The sequence below is a fragment of the Rhipicephalus microplus genome, chromosome 2, assembly GCF_043290135.1.
Source record: "Rhipicephalus microplus isolate Deutch F79 chromosome 2, USDA_Rmic, whole genome shotgun sequence".
Lineage (NCBI taxonomy): Eukaryota > Metazoa > Arthropoda > Arachnida > Ixodida > Ixodidae > Rhipicephalus > Rhipicephalus microplus.
This window is the reverse complement of record NC_134701.1, coordinates 121,439,042-121,461,812: the sequence shown is the minus strand read 5'-3', so window position 1 is coordinate 121,461,812 and position 22,771 is coordinate 121,439,042.

The following is a 22,771-nucleotide window of genomic DNA, read 5'->3' as shown; positions in this document are numbered from 1 at the left end:
AATTGTATTGTGTGTTGTCAGTGAGAAAACTGGAATGATTGGCATCCAAAGCGCCTCATTTGCTAAATATTAAGCGCTTTCGTTTATAAACAAGCCGCTGTGTCCTGGTGCCCTGATCAAGCGGAGACACTGCCGGTGCGCGGGAACTAGTATTCTGAACAGCTTCGGAATAGGCGTTTCACGAGATGCAGAGAGAGGAACACAAAGATTATGAGCCAGTGATGATTGCTACTACTGTATTTGAAGTTGGTAAATTTTGGGGAGCTTCTGTATTGGTAATAAATTCAGCTATAGAAACTGGGATAAAATCTGGCAATCTTAAAAACAAGACTGGTTGAATTGAGGGCAGAATATTTCTATGCCAGCTTTTTTCTTAGTTCGCGATGCATCTGTGGCAACAACCACTTTTGTTGGCAGATTATTTAGATTGTCTTGTAACGGTTCATTTAAAAATCCCGGACGTAATAATTTCGGAAGCTTCTGAAACATATTGTGTTAGTCAATGTCTGTGAATTTAGGTTGTATAATCAAAGGACGCGCATCATAAATTTGTACATTCAAGAAATCGAGTGATGTTGGTATAAGTATGATTTGTGGCCTGCGTAATCTGGGTCGGTGCTCAGAGAAAAGTATATCGGGATTGGAGAATAAAATTGTTTGAGTATGATTAGACAGTGTTTCGTACAACCGTAAGAAAGTCTGCACCGTAAGCAGGTTAAATTGGCTTAACAGGGCTCGTGTTCTCGCTTCCGTATATAATACCGCATTTGCCACATACTTTGGAAGGCCTAAAAACAGCCGTAAAGCCTCTCGCTTTAATAAGATTAGTGGCTGAAGTTAGTACGCTGGCACATTGGAAAATAAGAACACAGCCGAATTCCAATACTAGTCGTACATACATTTTGTAGACCTTCAGAAGTGCTTTTTTGCTCAGACCCGATCTTCGGCTGTTCAGCCTGCACAATACCTCTATTGCCTATGCTCCGTTTGTTGCGATATATTCAATATGGGGTTGCCAGTTTAGTGTTTTCTTATACATGACTCTGAGATATTTTAATGATGCCGCTTGCGGGATATCCTGCAGCTTCTAAGTCAGATATATTCTCACCAGACCGTTAACCGCAAAAAACCAGAATAGCACACCTAGTAAGGTATCATTATTGGTATTGAGGCTTGACTGCAGTTCATTTAGGCACTTCTCCAGTTCACTCAAGTATAAGTTTCGTGATGGCGATGTATGTCAGCAGGCATAGCGGAAAACTCGATGTCGTCTGCACTCAATGTCAACCCCTGGTCAAATAGGAATAATGCACATCAAGATGTTGATTAATGCTGGTCAAAGTACTGATATTTGGGGCAGGCCGCGCGTCTGCTTGCGCTTGCAGGAAGAAAAGGCATTTTGAACGCCGTAAAACTCACTTTCTTTTAAAAATTCTCTCACCCACCCTACGATATAAGAAGGAAGTGCATGGCACCGTCAACGACTTATTAAACACAGAATGTCCCACACTACCGCATGCTTTACTGATGTCTAAGGTAACTAAGGCAGCGTACTATTTTTCATGCCGGGTAATGTGAACCCGACTTTCCAGGTCTGCGTGCGCATTCCAGATTGAATCTCTAGATCTTAAACTGAATTGGCTGGGGATCAACAGCTGTTGGTCGTTTACAAATGTTGTTATACGACCATGAAGAACCCTTTCAATAAGTTTCACTACATTTGATGTTTGTGCTATTGGTCTTTTATTGTCGTTACCATATCTGGTCACCTGCTTTTTATGCAGTGGTATGATTTTAGCAATCTTCCACTCATCACCTATTCATGTCGTGTTAAGGGATTATTTTATTAGGCTTGACAGATCCTTGGAGATTTCCAGTGTGATGGTTAAAGACGTTCGTCACTATGCTTGTTGATAGCGGACGAGAAAGGATTAACATGAACAATTTTTTTGATGGCACGGGTGGAACGGCTGACGGCGCACATATACGCTACCGTGTGCAGCGCCGTTGAGTCGGACGTCGCGGCCAACCCAGCAGTCAGGGTCGCAACTCCAGAGGTCCAGGATCAGGCCACGGCTCACGAGGTCCACACCCGGTAGGTGTCACCCACGAACCTGCTCCCGGCCACCGCACCCAGGCAGGGGCCGTTCAGCAGGCCCCGTCCTTGGTCCTTGTACAGGCCGACGGACTCGACATCGAACGGACACACCGGAGCTCGACCTGGCCGACGCGTACGGGTCCCACGTCCGGCTCAGGAACGCTCCCAGGAACTCGTCATCTCGAGCGGCGCACTGCTTCGTCTGCCTTCGTGGCCTCAACCCTCGAGCTCCTTTTCGCACGTTCCTTCTCCTCGCCTTGGCTAGGGCACCGCCAGGTACCCTCGGGTGCACACTGCAGCTCATGAGCTCGCGGCCCACGTCTGAGTCTGGCGCGTCGCTCGGTACGGCTCGGCACCGCTCGGCGATCCTCGATTCCACCAGCAACTCCCCTGGCACCTGGATCCTCGGCCAACCTGGACTTTGCACGGCTCCGTGGTCCTCCGTGCACACGCCCGCGTCTCGTCCGGCAGAACGTCTCGCTCGTCCCTTGCCGATGTGCGACGCTCTGGTGACACCGGCGCTTAATGGCATGGGTGCGGCTACGGAGCAGTCAACCCGCATCGGAGACGCGATGCTCCATGCGGGGAATGGCCAGCCCGTCCAGCGAACAGCTTGCGTCGAGACGCGATGCTCGGCGCAACCGTAACCACTAGCCAGGCCACGTTCATCGCTGTGCCGAACGGCTGACCGTGGAGACGCCTCGCCGAGATCCGCGATGCCCTCGGCAAGGAAGACAACAGCAGGCCAGGCCGCGCCCCGAGATGCAGTACTCGTGCCGGCAATGCCGCCCCAGCTGGTGGTTGGACGGCAGCAGCGTGGACGGCCACGTTCCCTGGCCGGAACCTGGATCGCCTGCATCCGACGCTTCGGCCCGCTGTCTTCCGTCTCTCACTTTCAATGCTTTAACTTTCACTCACTTTCAGCACAGCACTGTCTGTGCCAGGCTGAACTGCTGCTCGCCACAGCTGTAATGCGGCAGCTCAGTCACCGGCGTTCCTCGCCTTGGCCAGGGCACCGCCAGGTACCCTCGGGTGCACAGCTCATGAGCTCGCCGCCCACGTCCGAGTCTGGCGCGTCACTCGGTACGGCTCGGCACCGCTCGGCGATCCTCGATTCAGCCAGCAACTCCCCTGGCACCTGGATCCTCGGCCACCCTGGACCTTGCACGTCTCCATGGTCCTCCGTGCACACTCCCGCGTCTCGCCCGGCAGAACGTCTCGCTTGTCCCTTGCCGATGTGCGACGCTCTGTGGACACCGGCGCTTGATGGCATGGGTGCGACTACTGAGCAGTCAACCCGCATCGGAGACGCGATGCTTGATGCGGGGAATGGCCAGCCCGTCCAGCGAAGAGCGTGCGCCGAGACGCGATGCTCGACGCAACCGTGACCATTAGCCAGGCCAAGTTCATCGCTGTGTTGAACGGCTGATCACGGAGACGCCTCGCCGAGATCCGCGATGCCCTCGGCAAGGAAGAGAACAGCAGGCCAGGCCGCGCCCCGAGATGCAGTACTCGTGCCGGCAATGCCGCCCCAGCTGGTAGTGTGACGACAGTAGCGTGGACAGCCACGTTCCCTGGCCGGCACCTGGATCGCCTGCGTCCGACGCTTCGGCCCGCTGTCTCCCGTCTGCCGCTGCTCCGGCTCGTCCCCAGCCACAAAGCTTACTGCCACGTAATGGTCACACGTGGCCTAACCGTGGTACGCCATCTCTATGGGCCACCACAGGTCATCAGCTGATTCGCTGACACTCACGCGCACATTAAACGCGCCTTGCCCCGCACTTCCGTCGTTGTCGTTTTCTTCACTCATCACATCCGGATATATTGTTTTTAGCATTGAGTTTGTGATTCCATCAGTCCCTGGTGTTGAGTTTGGCAGCCTTAACACAGTCTGACCTAATTCAGAAATCGATGCTGCTGTGTACTCAAAAATAGCTGGTGTACAAACCGATGGTGGAAGGCGCGTTGTGCATCTATTTTTCAACCCTTAAGCTCATTGATTTAGTGTTCCTGTAATTCTTGCTAGGTCTATCTATCTATCTATCTATCTATCTATCTATCTATCTATCTATCTATATATCTATCTATCTATCTATCTATCTCCGCTTACGACATTTAGCTCTCCTGGCCGTTTCAATCATGGTGTCGATACGAAACTGGCCGTGGCATAACGGGACTGTATGACGAGTGTAAGCAACTAGTCATAACATGAAAGTCATAACATGTATGTCATGAAAGTCATGATTTACATTTCTTGGTCTTGCAGCTCTCGCGTTGGCTTCGTTCACATGACATGTTGCAAAACTGATACAGTATGACTTGACCGCATGGCGAACGCAAGCGAGAGACCCTTACATAGAAATCATGACATTGATACCATGTAAGCCATGGGTCATGACTACACGCCACGCTCGTGGTAAGCTTGCGGTCTTTTGCTAGCTTAACATATACCAAATTTTGTATTACGGGACGTGAATGCATGACTAAGTTATATGACTAGTGCAAACATGATAGTCATGAAATGCATGTCTAGTAAAAACATTAATGCATGCCACGCTCATGATGCGCTCTTGGCCTTGTACCTAGCTTCACATACACCAAATTTCGTATTACGGGACGTGAATGGATGACGAAGGTATGTGACTGGTGCCAACATGATAATCATCAGGTGCGTGTCATATGTAACAACATGACTACATGACACGCTGATAATGCACTCGCGGCCGTTTCGCTAGCTTCACATATACCAAGTTCGGTACTACGGGATGATGACTACAAATGATGACGAAGGTATGCGAATAGTGCAAACATAATAATCATGAGATGCGTGACATGTAAGACCATGATTACATGCCTCAGTCAAGGCACTAATACACTTCGACGGGACCAGGCGTGCGCGCGCCGGTGTTTATTTCATGGCGTCACGACGGTGATGCCACGCCAGGCACCGATCTGCCTGTATGCGCACGTCGCGCTGCGTTGCTTACACGCAGGCGCGTGTGAGCGCGACAGGCGTCCCTCCGTCACAAAGACAGGCCGACGCAGTGCTCTCTAGGTAACGTCATTGGCGCGAAATGCGCTACGTTGCATTTCGCGCTGGTTGCCGCCTGGCCGCGCCGACAAATGCTGGTCGTACTGGTCGCGCCTGGCATCAGACTATGAAGTGCTCGCGTCACTAGCGCAGCGTTGCTGTGGCCAGGGTGCACGCGCATCAACATTACGTCGGAGTGTATTGGGCCATTCATGATGCGCTTGCGGCCGTTTTGCTAGCCACACACATAGCAAATTCAAAAACAGGGGACGTGAATAAATAACGAAGGTAAATAACACGTTTTAACATGATTATCATGACAAAGAAGTCATGTACGGCCCTATTTACTGCAACCTCGTAATGTTTTGTTCATTTTAAAGTGACATATCAACCTTCCTCATTATTGCTTCGCATATCGTAGATTCCCACTGTGCGTGGGATCTGGCATCTTGTTTTTGGTCTACACATGTGTAGTTTTAAAACCATGAGTGTGTATGTGAGTGTCTTACTCATATATAAAGTTGTGATTGCAAAAGTATTGTCCTCTATTCTGCCTGTTGAGAAATAATGCTGTAGAGTTCTGCAAAAGTTCACAGGGTTGATTCCCCACCACAGTAGTCACATTATAATAGAAGCAATATGTACTAGTGCCCTGGTACCATGCACTCAGAGAGATTAGGAGGTGAAAATATTTTGGGATTCACTTGCAACAGTGCATCTAATAACGTGGTTATAGTTTTTCAACATGAATCAATAGAACTTAAGTTTATTTATTCTCTAATTCTTCATAGATGCACAGAAGCAAAGTTCTTACCAAATTTTGCTGCCATTTTTTTCATATGGATTTCTGCTTCAAAATAGACGTAATGATATTATTTAGCAGTGTGGTTTTTCAGACCCTTGCCAATTACTGCGTCCTTTTTCGAATTTCTTCAAATGAGAAGACAAGTTCGACAGTGAACATTTACAGCCAAGTAGCTTTAAACTTGATGGGAGGATGTTTTAAACAGTTGGCTATAAGTTCAAGCTTACCTACATTCGCGTCCGAGAGTTTCCTTCTACAGAGTTTCTTTCCACAGGTACATTCATGTGGCTTCAGCAGCAGCAAAACATGACCTTTAATCTACTTGTTGTATACAACCTACTATAAGCAGAGAATAAGCCATGTATTTATATTCATTTAAATATTGTTTGTTGATAATAAAATTAAAAATTTTCTTGAGGTAACGCTGAAAATAATAAAAAGAGATTCTTTTTAAAGAATAGTTTCAACAGCTCTGCTGCTAGCTTCACTTTTGTCCCCCTATTTCTAAGTAGATTTTCATAATACAGACTTTCTGCAAGATCAGTGGAAAATGACACGAGCACCTCCACACATCTTTTTTTTAGGGGCGAAGCTTCTTGTTTAGAAAAAGTTATATACAGCATGTACAGAACACAAAGGCTTCATACCATTCCAGTAACAGGGCACATACACTTCGGCACATCTATATTTCACGACTAACATCACTACGTTACAGTGAAGACATTTGCTCTAATATACATGATTATGTTGGCATACATGTACACTAAAACTCAATGTGATATCACAATACAAGGGTATAACGATACAATAGATCCAAATGAAACACAATTTGTAACAAATTAAATCATATATAACAAGTCAACGGGCGCTGCTTAGCACCAAGTCGGTCGAAAAATGAGTTGTATCCTTTCGTGTTCCACCTTGACGAAAGGGCACGACCAATGCCGCAGAAACTCTTGCTCCCCGAGGAAGAAAAGCTCTTCGGAGAGGAACGCGAGGATCTCTCGTCTCATTCTCCCCAGTATCGGCAACAAGGCACGCCGGCGGCAATTGGCCGCTACGGCCTAACATCGGTTTCTCTAAAGGATGAACAGCCCCGCAACTATTAAGAGAGCGGAGAAGCGGCTATGCGGAAATCGGCCGTTGGACACGAAAGTTCGCACACCCTGTCCCCGAAAACCAGCATCGACTGCACGCCAAAAAGGCGGGAAACCACACATTCAAACGTCGCATGTCGATTGGTCTCCACCATGACGCAGTTGGGGCAAGTGGAAGTGCGAACTACCTGCCATCGCTGCAACCGATCTCGCATGGGGAGCAAGCCCCAGGCCAACCTCCAGACAAAGTCTCTGAGATCCCCTGGCAACATTGCGGCAGTTATTGGTTTCCAAGCGCTGTTCAATACAGATTGACGATGCTGGGGCACCAAGGGTCGTAGAAGGGCGGCCATTGTGTCCACCACTTTAGAATCGGCCACCTCTATCTCTGGGCACGTAGCTTCCAAACGTCGGTGAAATGCCAGAAGGGCTCGATACAAAGATGGTAATTCAGTTGATTGGGGACCTTTGTTTATTTGGCTATCCGGCAAGAAGACACGTAGTGATGGCCCCAGATGGTAGCGAGCCAGTGTCTGAGCGGGCATGTCATCATTGCTTAGCATTCGCAATAGAGTGCGGAGGCACAATGTAGAAGCCGCGACGGAAATGTCAGGGAATGCAAAACCGCTTGATCTCGCGGTTGAGCTAACGCTGGACGCGATAACAATTCTGTGCCACCACACCAAAAAAATGAACTGATGCAGCTTTGCACTTTTCTGCAGACTTGGAGCGGTGGTTTAACAGAATGGCAAAGGTACCAAAATTTTCCTAGGTACACCTTTTGAGTTAAGTATCGGCGTTCCAAGAGTGGAATTCGAAGTGCCTGGCTGCTTTGATATCATTTAGAAGAGTTTGTACAATGGATGACCAGATGCTATCCTGTATACCAAATACAGTGAAAGTAACTCCGAGTATTGAAATCTCAGGAGACCACTGTAAAGGCGACGTGATGTTGATACGACCGCTGGGGTTGCCAATGAAAAAATAGTGGCTTTTAGAAAAGTTTAACTTTGCACCGGAGATAATACCGAAATCATGGAATGTATCAAGAACATGCTGCAGCGACTGTTCATTATGTACATATAAAGTGATATCATCTGCATATGCAGCGACCTTTTCTTGAGTGTTACCGGGTAGAGGTAAGCCACAAATCTGCGGGTGATGTTTATTGGCCCTTAAGAAGGGCTCTAATGCAAGCATAAATAACACTGGGGAGAGGTGACACCCTTGACGGACCCCACGCGTGACTCTAAATGCGTGACTCTCACGGGAATCTAAGTAAAGGGTACTTTCTAAATTAGTGTACATCGCGTTGATAAGGTCAATGAACTTATCCGGGAATCCGTATGCATGTAACACACTTAGTATGTAGCCATGTTCTATGAAATCAAAAGCTTTCTCTTGATCTAATGCTTCTTCTTGATCGAAGCTTCTTATGGCGTGGCTTGGGCGTCCCTCGTATTACGTAACCACCAGTGGCACATACCCAAAATAGGTATAACATTTGACCTCCAAGGTGGTGCCGGTGAGAGATTTCTTCTGTGCGTTGTTTAACAATAAAAAAGTAGTGCTCAATGTACATGCCAATGGCTGCTAATGGAGAACGAGAGACAGGAGCATTCGGCTTTTAGTCAACGCGCACGCTGCGATCCCCATTAGCAGCCATTGGCATATACATTGAGCACTATCGGACAAGAAAGTGTTGCTACATTATACTCGCTGGGTGTAACCTCCTTAGTTTTAGAAAGGTTTAGCGAGCATTGAGCCGCAGGGCCATGAATACAATGAACTACTATATACCATGAATGAATTCGAGGTGGTTAAAGGGGGGAAGCAGATACGAAGCGCAAGCCGTAAGAAATTAAAAGCTGAATCCTCCTGTCTCTCATTTCACATTAGCAGCCACTGGCATGTACACTGAGCACTATCTGACAGGAAAAGGTTGCTACATTATACTCACTGGACGTAAGCTCCTTGGTTTTAGAAAGGTTTAGCGAGCATTGGGCCGCAGTGCCATGAATACAGTGAACTAGTATATACCACGAACTCAAGGTGGTTGAACGTGGGAAGTAGACCCGAAGCGCAAGCCGTAAGAAAGTGTGCGTGTGTCACCTCTCGTTTAGTCCTTGGAATGTCCACTGAATGGCGGTGCTTCTATACGGGGTATATATGATAAAAAGATTTGAGATGGTGGGACTTGGAGTGTTGAATAGATGGACGAACGGACACACAGACAGATGCATGGATGAACACATGAACGGACGCAGGGGCGGATGGATGAACAAACGCAGGGACGGGCGCACGAACAGGCGCATGGACGGTTACCCAGATGGACGCATTGACAGACAAATGCTTCGCCCCACTCTCCATCATTCACTCCGTGGATATGCTGGCATTTTTTAATCTGAATAACGCTTTATTACACATCTGGTGAAGAATGCATCAATTTTCTGAGCTAAGCATTTTAGTGACAACTTAGTTTTTCTATGATACAAAACAAATGAAATAATTCTAATTAGCACACAAGCAATAATAAAGAGCCCAATATAAAGTGCTTGTCCAGAAGTGGATTGGTGAAATAGTGCAGAATTTCGCATATTCTACTTGTGAACCGAAAAACTGATAAGTGAATTCTTGTCACCTCCTCAAATTTTGCCTGGATAGTTTCTCGGCACTCAGCCACTTTTTGAAACGAAATCTTGCTGCAATTTTTATATTATCGCTATATTAATAAAGAAGTGGAATGAAGTACGATTGGTGCAACATTCAATACTGGGACACCAAACAGTATAGAATGGTCACGTGAGAAGTATTTCAGCTGCTAGTCGGCACATTTCTGTGTCTCCTGTTTTATGTCCCTGCACGGAATATTGCTCTGTTTGTATTTCATTATGCAAAAGAAAATAGCCAAAACCTTCGCTCTACTAAGCATTAAAGAGCTTGTTGCAAGGAATATGCAGCGTTGGTGTTGTTCATTGTGAGCGTAAAATAAACTTATGTGTGATCGAAAAATTTAGAAAGAAGCAAATTGATAAAAAAATCACACCATATCTACAAAGTGAATGATGAGGAGTGACGGAAACTGTCCATGCGTCCACCCGTCCGTGTGTTCGTCCGTCTGTGCATGCGTCCATGGCATGCGTCCAATCGCGCTTGAAAAAGCAGACGGTGCACAGGTAACATGAATGAGACGCGAACCGAGGAAGCGGAGCACTAGCGTCTTCAATGCGCCAGCTGCCCTACTTTGTCCGGGCCTCACTAACGATTCGCAACGTACGGTGACTACCAGAAGACGGAAAGAGGCACTCGTTCGTCGCGTACCTAGGCACAGCTCGCGCAGCAGCCAATCGGAAAGTAGCAACAGAGCGCCATCTAGAATATCCTAACTCAACTGCGGTTTATAAGTACTTCTTGGAGACAATGCCGTCTATTAGACTGTTCAGAAGATACTGCCTTATTTTTTTTGTCGTCACTTCTCTCGGTTACGCGTGATGCATGACAAGGTTAGACTAAGAGGAGTTTCATGCTTTAAAAAATTGGCAGATGTCACGCACGGTAAAAATCATTGATATTCGAAGCATGAATTGGAAATGATGACATGTCACTTCAAAGTCAGCGCAACATAACGAGGTGGAGGTAAATAATACCGTACACGACTTCCGTGTCATGATTATCATTATTGGATGAGTCATTCACCATCGTACGTGACTTCTGTGTCATTATTATCAAGTTTGCAAGTCGTTTACCTTCGTCATCGATCACGTCCCATAATACAGAACTTAAAATATGTGGAGCTAGCGAAACGGCTGCACGCACGCTAAGAGCGTGGTATGTTGTCATGTTCTTACATGACACGCGTGTCAGAATTGTCATGTTTGCAACAGTCATATATTTCTTCATTGATTTACGTCACGTAACGCCAAATTTCGTGTATATGCACCTAGCAAAGCAGCCGTGAGAGCATCATGAAGGGCCCAATAGACCCAATGTAGCATTGACGCAATTAGTACGCTGGGAATAGCGATGCTACGTCAGTAAAACTCGAGAACTCTATTGTATGACGCTAGGAGTGACCGGCGTCCGTCGACGCGGCCCGACGGCAACCGGCGCGAAATGTGACAAGCTGCATTTCGCGCCGATGCCATAAAGTAACATTACTCTGTGCCGATGCGTTACCCAGAAAACACTCCGTCTCCTTCTTTTCGTGACGGAGGGACGCCGGACGCGCTGATACGCGCATGCATCAAAGCAACGCATTGCGGCACGTGCCGCCGAGTATATGGAGGACCGCTGCCTGGCGTGGCAACGCCAGTGAGCATGCGCACCCCGTCACGTCGAAATGTATTGGTGCCTTGGCTTTGGCATGTAGTGATGTTCTCACATCACACGCATCTCATGATTATTATGTTTGCACCAGTTACATACCTTCGTCATCCATTGATGTCACGTAATACCAAATTTGACATATGTGAAGCTAGCGAAACGGCCGCGAGTGCATCATGAGTGTAGCATGTAGTCATGTTGTTACATGACATGCATGTCGTGATTATCCTTTTCGAATGTGTCATTTACCTATGTCCTCTATTCGCGTCACGTAATACCGAGTTTGGTGCACGTGAAGCTAGGAAAACGGCCGCGAGTGCATCATGAGCGTATCATGTAGTCATGTTGTTCCTTGACACGCATCTCATGTTTATCGTGTTTGAACCAGTATTATATTTTCGTCATCCATTCACGTCCCGGAACACCAAATTCGGTTTAAGTGAAGCTAGTAAAATGGCCGCCAGCGCATCGTGAGCACGGCTTGTAGTCATGTTACATCACACGCAACTCATGAAAATGATGTTTTCACCGGTCACATACCTTCCTCATCCATTCAGGTACCGTTATACTGAATTTCGTATGTGTGACGCTAGCGAAAAGGCCGCGAGTGCATCATGAGCGCGGCATGCAGTCATGTTGCATGACACGCATGCCATGATTTTAATATTAGGGTATGTCGGTTGTGTTAGCCATGCAATCATGTCATATCATACCAGTTTTGAATGTAAACATTTGACAGAAGTCTGACTGCTTGGGTATGAAACTGGGAGATTCTTTAGACTCCAATCAAAAGCTTTGAAGAAACCCGAGGTACCGAAACCGACTTGGTTCCTTCCTCAGGGGTGACTGCGGAGACTACGTAGCAGCGGCGTCTTTAAAGCACTCGCGGGGTGGATAATAACCCCCTTTCTCTCTCTCTTGTTTTGCCGTAGAGCGCAGGCCATGTGTATACACTTGGGGAAGGGTTCCGAAAGAGTGGTTTATGTTATGGGCTGTCCTCTGTATGTAGCACGACTCGAGTTATAACCTTCTCCTCCAGTTCAGCTGGCTTTCAAGGATGGCCATCGCTTTTAAATTTATCCGGTGGATCTAACGTCTCAGCATGTTCGACGACGGCGCTGTGCTCTTCGTAGAGCTTCCGCACATCGTTGGCGTGTTGGTTCAGTCGTCCTGGTAGGTTTTTTTGTCTCGCCGATATACGAAGAGGTGCACTCGGAGCACTGAATTTTGTAAAATCACCGGGGGTGCTGTTGATTGTTGGTTGACCTTTCGAGCGGGGAAAGAGGCGGCCCAGCGTACACGGTGGCACGTGCGTGATGCGAACTCTTTCCTTCTTGGAGATCCGCGCCAACATCTCGCTGGTTCCTTGATCGTATGAAACCGTACGCGTTTCGGGGGCTGCCAATTAAGTTTGATTAGGGTTTTCGTATCCTCTGTTGCTCTGCGTGGCGGGAGGCGGCTCGAATGAAATTTCCGGGTATCCTTCTTTTCTAAGGTCCGCAATTAGGCGGGTCTCTTCTTTCTTTCGCTCTTTGTCATTGGAGCATAAGTTCTTAGCTATCTCGAGTAGCGTGGTTCCAACCGAAGCCTTGTGGCAGGCGGGGTGGGACGAATCAAATTGATGGTAGCGGCCAGTGTTCGTTGGCTTCCTATGAACGAATAAATGGAGGCCATTGCGCTTTCTTGCCACCTGGACGCCCAGAGACACAGAGAAACAACTCTATTTATCCCATATTAGGGAAAAGGGGCTGTGAGAAGGCGAGGGATCGTACTCGCGGTGGGCCTCTTCTATGACCTCAGCCCACCTCAAGATGGCCTCCTGAAAGTCGGGGTTGTAGATGCGCATGGCAGCCTCCCACAGCTCCTGACTACTTATTTGTTTAGGAAGGCACGGGGGAGGGGAATAATTTCGACATTGCCACATATTGTGGTTAAGGTCCGCTTTGCTTACCGTACAAAACTTACTGTCTGAGTAAGGTTATATTCCGGGATAAATTTTGTGGCGTAAGGTAGAGGAGAGAAAAGTTCGAGTTTGTAGTTTACGCCAGAGGACCTCACGCCTGCGGGAGAACTGATGCTGTGAAGATGCTAGGGTTCGGTGACCAAGGTGGTAGTGCCCACAAATGTCGTCGTTTGTAAGTAATCTTTCTTTAGATGTACATGTAATAGGTAAATAGTTGGTTTCTGAAACGTCGCCAAGGCGAGCTCGTGCTCGGATCGTTAAAGCTCGAGTGCTTGCGTGGGCTGCCTCATTACGAATTGAGCCTGAGTGAGCAGGTATCCAGATTAACGCAACAAGTTGGGAGGGCGGATTATGGGAAGGAATGGCTAAGGCTGTCCTGCAAACCCTACCTGCTCCGAAGTTGTACATGAATGTTTTCGAATCACTTACTTTGACAGAAGAATTAGCATTGAACGTCGAGAAAGGGCAGGCAGTGGTCACTTTCACACTCGGTCGTGATTTGTAAGGCTCGTTGCATGTATTTTAAGTGTTGTCTGAAGTTTACTTCAGACGTCTTCATGACGCAAAGGCAATCGTCCATATAACGCAGAAAAAGCTTGGTTCGCAGCGAAAAGAAGCTGAGTGCTTTCTCTTGTATGTACTCCATGGCCAGGTTTGCTATCGTGACGGAGGTGGAAGCTCCCATCGCGGTACCACTGTTCTGCCTGAAAAGAGTTCCTTTGAAAGAGAAGTACGTACTGAACAGACAGAACTCCAGTACACGGCAAAGCTCGTCAACCGCCAAAAGAGTCCTTTCACTCAGGCTTGCGTCCCTCTAGGCGCAGAACGGGCAAAAGACACAGCTAAGGGAACTGGCACATTGGTGAACAATGAAACGACGTCAAATGAGACCAGGCTCTCGTCATTGTCGATGCTCACATGTGAAGCTAGCTCCCCGAAGTGGCTGGAGCCACGGACATGGATTGGTGTCTTAGGGTTAGTGGGGCGAAGATTCGGTGTAGAAAATTTAAAAGTACTTGTCGTGGGGAGGAAGTGAAGTCTACAATAGGTCTGGCTTGTGAATTTTGGTAGTCTGTAGAAACTCGGTGCGGATTCGTTACGGCAGATTAGTCGCAGGTAATGGTTGAAAATTTCCGCAAGTAGCTTGTTTGACTGCGTCTGGGTTTGCTTCGTTGTGTCCTTTACTAGTTGCATGTACGTGTCTCATTCTAAAAGAGCTGAAATCTTCCGATCGTAGTCCCCGCTATCCAACACCGCCGTCGAACTGCCCTTGTCGGCGGGCAAGATGACGATTCTCCGATCCTGTCGGAGTTCCCGAAGTGCCTGGTTCTCCTCTGCGGTGATGTTCTTTTTTTCATTTGTAACGGTAATTTCGGAAGGATCCCAATCGATTTCAGCCTAATTTCTTCTCTGGCGTCAGGGCTCATGCTCTGGATGGCATCCTCTACAGCCGCGACAAGTTTCACTATACGGGGGTCGTTCACATGTTATATCTATGTCCCTTTGCCTGGACAGAAGTTTTTTATCAGTGAGTAGATGAGATGAAATATTGGTGACAAAACTCAGCTCCTTCTCGCCGTGACCCAAGCTTTTTTTGCGTTGTATGAACGACTGCTTTTGCGTCATGAAGACTTCTGAAGTTGAAAACTTCATACAACACCTAAATTTCGTGCACCCAGCCTTACAAATCACGACCGAGTGTGAAAGCGACCACTGCCTGACCATTCTCGACGTCCAGGTGGCAAGAAAGCGCAACGGCCTGGAGTTCTCCGTTCATAGGAAGCCAACGCACACTGGCCGCTACCTTCAATTTAATTCTTCCCATCCCGCCTGCCACAGGGCCTCGGTTGGGACCACGCTACTCGAGAGAGCTAAGAACTTATGCTCCAATGACTCAGAGCGAAAGAAAGACGAGGCCCGCGTAAATACGAACCTCTGAATAAATGTATACTCAAAAAACTTCACTCGAGCTGCCACCCGCAAACCAAAGCAACAGAGGATGCGAAAACCCCAATCAACCTTATTTGGAAGCTCCCTGAAACGCGTACTGGTCTCATACGTTGAGGCAACCAGTGAGATGTTGAAGCCGATCTCCAAGAAGGAAGGAGTTCGCATCACGCACGTGCCATCGTGTACGTTGGGCCACCTCTTTCCCCGCTTGAGAGATCAACCATCAATAAACAGGACCCCCAGTGTTGTTTACAAAATTCCGTGCGCCGAGTGCGCCTCTTCTTAACGACAAGCAACACGCCGCAACACGCCAACGATGTGCGGAAGTTTTACAAAGAGCGCAGCGCAGTCACCAAACATTCTGATCCCCGGATAAATTTCGAAGAAATGGCCATCCTTGAAAGCGAGCTGAGCTGGAGGAGAAGGTTATTACTCGAGTCGTGGCACATACAGAGAACAGCCCATAACATCAACCGCTCTTTCGAAACCCTTCCCCCAGTTTGTACACATGAACTGCGCTCCACGGCTGAACGAAAAAGAAAAGGGGTCATTATCCGCCCCGTGAGTGCTTCGAAGACGCCGCTGTACGTAGTCTCCGAAGTTATCCCTGAAGAAGGATCCATGTTCCCATGAACTGCAGCAGATGGCAAACATTTCAAAATTCCGGTCAAATACGTTAGTCACATATCATAGGAGTTGTCAACATTGTCATTGATGCCCTGTCACATAGCCAGTACATGTTCTCCTGTCCCAGAGAAACATAGACCTTCAAAAGTGGCAAGTGGTTGACATGACAATAAAACCTTTTATCCGCAAGTGTTATAAGCATGGACGCTGCTAGAGTTTCAGTGGTGCTGAGTCGTTTGCCAGTAACAGGAGACGCAGTTGCTTCGCCAAATGCTGTGACCCAGGAACTGACCATTTATGCCCACTTGTAAGCAAAATTAGACACATTGGCACAACTATACTGTCTTGCACACCCAAGTACACGTGAAATCTAAAGGCTTCCGGAGGCATATAACGTATGGTGTGTAGCATAATGTGCATGTACATTCCATCTGTGTCGATTGCTTTATAGCGTTTCAAGGTTCAGTCACATTGTGACACTGCTGGATATGTTTGCAGGACCAACCGCATAGCTCAGCGATATTTATGAGGTTGTTATTGTGCCATTGACAATACTGCTGCCTTGAAAAAGAGAACCTTGTTGGCTTGTGTTGATTGCATGGTTTAGCGTTGGGTGGATTACAATCTTACTCCAGACAATACTAGGTTACACACTGTTGCTCCTGCTTTTGTAGCTGCTGGCTGGATGACTCATGTCATCCTTGGTATCAACAGACAGAGAAAGCCAATATGGACCAACATTATGCCAATACGCCCTACCTCCTAATGAACAATGGAATCATTGGAACGTGTACGCAAGACATTCAAGGCAGACATTGGTTGGAACACTGTAAAACTTGTTGTAGGCTTGACTGTGTGTCTACCGAATGACCATGTTCCTTAATTCCGACCGACACGAAGCCTACCTTCTTACCAGTGACTACACAACTCGTCTATGTTACATCATAAAGAAGCTTCTACCTCTGGTTGTGTGACAGCGCATTGGATGGTACATTCGGTAGCAGTAAACTTGGCTCCTGTACACGCATGCACAATGGAATGATATGGGCTAACCATCCCTGATCGGTGTCATGCTGCCAACTAAAAAACTTTTCTCTCAAGCAACTTTTAATGAAGTTATATGAAAACTAAACTGATGATTCACTTCCTATGCAAAAGTCATCATCAGTGCATTACTGGCCTGAAACAATAAAAATATCCCTCTCACATAACATCAATAACCATTATCAAAAATCACAAGATTAAAATTGCATGTTCAGTTGTTTTCAAGTCAATCTAGCTAATAAAGCCTTCACCAGCATCATTTCGTCAGGTAAATTGAAAATAATATTTTAGTGTTTTATGCATTTGTTATATCTGGAATAATAGTTCAGGTGCAAAAATGCCCCATCGAATTTGTGACACCTGATTTGAGATGTATCCAAACTATTGAATAATGGCTGTAATGTTTTCATGCGATTCAGTAAATCTGTGCTTTGCATGGGTTTGTAAATGTGCCCCTGAAAAGCAAAGAGCAATGTTAACGTAACCGATTTGATCAATGCTGTAAATCCTGCCGTACAACAAAAGGTTTTCCAAACAATTTGAGACGTATGCTTGGTCATAACTGTGGTTTGGCTCAGTAATACAAATATAGGAGCCAGAAAGCTTCAATAGGACTCGAAGATTAGCTTGGTATGAATTCATGATATTTGAAGAGTACAACAAAGAATAATAAAAAAAAGAGCCACATAAACACAAGCGCCGACTCACAGCTGAAGTTTATTCAAAGTTACAGAACAGATATATTCATATCCACAAGGCTATACACTAAATTGAACAGCAATACCGAAAAACAAAAACAACGTGTACACATGGTAAAATATTTGTTTACCCTGAAGTAAAACTTAAGGAAAGCTGATGCATGATTTTTTTTTCATTTTGACTATGCCTACTCAATTATTTCTAAGTCTTTTTCGAAAACATCATCAAAGACAACTCGGAAGTTTTTGCTCACCAATCGTAATTTTCAATCTTTGTCGTGCCAATATATAAACCAGAAAATGGTTTGATCTCATGATTACATAAAGTAGTTCTTCCCATGCTTGTATGTGAAAATCCACTAGTATGAACGCTTTTCGACTTCACTGTTGCGATTATTGTTATGTATCTGCTGCCTGATTAGTTCTTTATTGAGTTAACTCCAGTACACCAAAATAATGCTATTCAAACTCTCGGCAGCTTTAGTGCAATGAACTAAATTTGTCGCAGAGTGTAAGTCAATGCAGCAAATATTCCTGTAGTTGACTGAGTCGAACATAATGTAAGAGAAATGCTAATGATGACATTTTTTCATATCGAAAAAGTTATTTGGAGCACGGTACAGCACTGGATTTCAACAAATATCTCATAAATTGAGGAACATGCAAGTCTTATATATATTTGATAAAAAAACATGTGAGCCGAGACTGACAGGCGCAATACAAAAAAACACGTTGGTCGTCAGTCATTGATCAGCTTCCAAGCCTCACGTTAGCTGAATTAAGCCTGGCTTTATCCACTCATTGCATGCAGAAAAAAATAGCAGAAACACAATACAAATATTTCTTTTTAAGATACGCAGTGTCATTAGAGAAATATTTTGGTGTTTGTTTCTAACACACTCCAAATGCCGCAATAAATAAAAGTTATCTCAAAGTGCCCATGAACTTTTACTGATATATATATCTTTTATGCCTTTAATTAAGCCCACCTACTACATTAACATATCAACGTGATAATAACAGATGGCTCAGAAGTGAAAGGTGGTCAAAGACGACCATGCGGGTCATTGCTCATTTATTCGAAGAACACCATCTGTATACAGCCCCAAGAGTGCCCTCTGTCTCCTTTAATTAGAACGCACTCCCTGCAATAATGAAGGTGGCAAGCTTATTAAACAAAAATTCGCTCAGTCGGTGTCTCTAAACCAGAAAGCAAAGAACTTTTAATCACGTAAAGATGACTTAGGTTGTGTATATACCCCTGTTTCACGTCATGGCGAGAGACAGCATGTCATCGGAACAATATTATCTTGTCTGGGATTAAGATCTCGATTGGGAATGTTGAGCTGGAGCCAGTGGCACTAGGCGTTCAAGATAAATTGCGGCTTCTACCCTAGCGTAAGTTCATGGTTGGTGGTTGACGTGTTCATTGTGTTGCATTGTAGTGTGTCATCATGTCTCATCCACTTGCAGTCAGTACTTGTGAAGGTATGTTCAAAAATGGTACTTAAGCAATTGTTAGGAATCTAGGTCCAAGTATCTTCCATCGGTGCATAAGAGCTGGATTTGAGTAACGGCTTTCTTTTCCATCAGTGCCTTTCGCATTTGAGTATTTCTTTTAACGTTTTCGTGCTAGAAAGGCATTGAAGCTAGGTTTTCATGGCATTTGAGGGCTGTTCATGAAATGCTGACTTAGCTGAAAGGCTTTTCATTTTGTTGTGTTGTTGTCTCAGTCATGGTCACACAGCCTCCTATTGCGTTATAATATTTCTCTTCGTAGGATTGCTCTTTGCATGCTTCTTCAGTACTTTATACTATGATGAAAACAGGTACTACCAGGTGTTGATTGCGGTAATCTTATCAGGAGTTCCACATACTTTTCACTACCTTCATTTGCACACAAAACAAGAAGCCAAAGTATGGTGTTAATATTTGCTTTGAGTTTTCTGTCCTTGATGTATTTTAACCAGGATCGTTGCAAAGATTATTCTATACCGGGGGTGCACCCAGAATAAGCAAGGTGCCTCAGGGGGAGCAGAGAGGCAGGAAACTTAGCCATTGTGTTATGACTATGTTCCCTCTTGGAACATAGTCATAACACATAGTCATACCACAACACAGGGGTCAGGCGAAAATGTGGGGGGGGGGCAGCATCCATGTACCTACCCTTGGCACCACCCCCAATTTCAGCCTTTGTCATCTGACTGCTTACGACCACGTGTGATAGCTCTTCTTCATGCACTCGTTTTTTGTCAGTTACTTACAAGCCTTATCAGTTGAAGACGGTTCATGTGATTAGGATAAACCTGTGTCAGTTCTTTTTTTGTCATTTGCTGATGGCGTATCTTCCGTATCTTTTCTCAATGCACCTTATCTTACTTGGCTGGAAGATCAGCAGAATTACAGCTTTCAACTCTTAGCAGGTTTTCATGCACTGTAAAAGTAATCGTTGCTCCTTTCTTCTGCATTAAGTTTTGGATTGTTGGCATGTCAGTACTTCTACTCTCAGCTGGTGACCTTTTCGTAAGTAAATCTTCGCTGCCTTTTTGTACTGGATGCACTGCTCAATCAGCCAGCCTTTGTGGCACAGCAGAAAACTTGAAAAGTGAGGACTAATCACTACAGGCGTGCCCTTTCTTGGTTGCGGCTAGTGCATTTTTGCAGTGGTGATGTACTCAGTATGTATTACGAGCTCGAGAAACAGGGCCTCTTCTTTTAGCTAGCTGCAAATCAGGTGCAAAGACAACTGTCAACACTTACCAAGTACATAGCCCCTTCAGGTGAATTATGATGCACAGCCAATAGATTTGTCAAATTCAGATAGCACAATCACAAAGTACTCAATATTACATTACAAGAAAAAAATGGCGTGCTCTTTTGTGAAACCTTCTTCCAGCAAGCCATTACAATTTCTATAAAATAAATACTTCGTCAGTTAGCTATATGTTAGGTTTAGTTTTCACGTAAAAATAATGAAATCAGAAGTTCCCGATTGTAGTACAATTAGTTTTTCATTGCATTTATTTCCAGAGAAGAGGAGCAACACTTGACGTTAGTTCTGGATCACGACTTGAATGACCGATCAAAGATAGCAGTCCTTTCACTAAAGTGATCAGCTATGGTTGTACCCAGAATACTGAGGTCAAGTCAGCACATACTGATTAGGAAGAAGGTTCAGTTCATCTAACGGACTATGTATTTTGTTCTATTCTGGCTACAAGTTGACAGAGCTAGCGTACGCAATTGACGTACGCGAATGTAGCCACTGCTGTTAAATTGTTATATTCGTTTCCCTTAAAAAACGTTCCTATCAGCAATTACAAGTTCGCATAAACCTTCAAAACACTTGAACACGGGCCGTGTGCACTTATAACCTATGATATGGGCGGAACTTTGTGTGGTGCAAGGATAGAGGGTGACGTCCTCGGTCTTAAGTGTAGGCAAGTCGAGTATGTGGTATTTGGTGCTCGGTATCTCATTGCTGAAAATTTCAAGGGTGGGCCATTTACCAGCGTCCCGTTACTTGGCTGCACCACTGTATTACCAATGAAGCACCCATGTTGCGCTTTTGTGCCTTCAGTGGCTCATCAATCAAACTGCCTCTCTGGTGTACGTGACCACTTCAGCCATTACTAATACAGATAAGCTTAATAGTTTGATTGGTATGTTAAACTAAAAGTGAAAAGAGTTGTTGTAGTTTGAAAAGTCTTGAGGAAACATGTTTTTGTACTCATGAAACCACTACGAATTTCATGTGTTTAGAGCAGCATAAGTCAGAAATATAAAAAATTTGGGAACAGTCATATGCACCACCTACTCTGGCCAACTGAGCTGTTCAATTACCCTTGCTTTTAGTTCTGTTTGACTCCGTCACTGAATATAGGACGTCTTGAAGACACATATACCACAAAATTGCATGCATAGTATGTGACAATTAGGATAAATGAAGTAGTTATTTTCTGATCACAACAATTCTGTTTGCTCCTCTACACTGAGTCTGGAGAAAGGAAACTAAAAAGATATGACTGAGGTAGATTGAGAAGCACTGTCATACTAAAATGTGCAGCTGCTGACAGCACAGGCAACAGTCTTCAGTACTACAGACAGTCACTAACTCTAAATTGGTGGTTGTAATAACTGTAACAATTGTAGCTTCTAAGATTTATTCATAGATGATGCCTTTCAATTTTGATGACCAGTCCTCACAACAGTTGTCAAATGATCCTCCTCATTTTTTGGAGGTTACCGCGATTGGCGACACATCCTCGAGTTTGTTCAGTTCTCGAAAGACATCCAGCTTGCCTTAGCCACCTCACTAAATGAAAAATAATAAAAGGTAGCGGGTGTAAAATAAAACTCTATACTTTACAAGAACTAGCTTGAAACATCTGTGCATAACACTTCCTTCTTTTCTCAAACTATAAAAAAGAGTAGGCAAGGAAGTTGTGGTTTTTTATTTGATCAAAAAAAAAAACGCGACGCCGTAAGCGTGCGTGTTTTTTATAAATGATTTAGTGGACGTGGTGTGTGTTCTACGCATCAGCTCATATGAAATCGCAGAAACTTTCTTATGCGCGTCCTACTGTGGGCCCAATTAAGTCTACGCACTGCAGATGTTGTGGCTTTGGCTGCAGTTTTGAAGTATATATATATATTTATTTATATATATGTAATCAACAGAAAATGTTCAAGAACACATTTCTAACTCGCGACGACCTACGAAGACAAGGTGGCTGTCACCCACGCACTCCACCACACCTTACCAACCATTCGCTGGGATGTAACTTCTGTGGTCGTTGCGCAACAGGATGCGTACGTCGGTGCGTGTGTCAGATTACGGCAACTACGTGTGTTGTACTATTCAATCACCGTAACGCAACTGATAGTCGCAGTTCCCACATTTCAACCACTTGGGTACCATAACTAGTACAGCACTGTGAACACTATGGTATGCAAAAACAATCTTACGTTTTAGCAGACTTTTTAAATCATCATCCTACCGTGATAAACTTGGTACAAGAAACGATGCACATGAAATGCTTCAAAAGAAAGTTAACTGCATATCTCCTATCAATACAAGAATAATTCTGTTTTCTTTTTTTCTATTTTTTTTCTCTTTTTTTACCTTGCTGCAG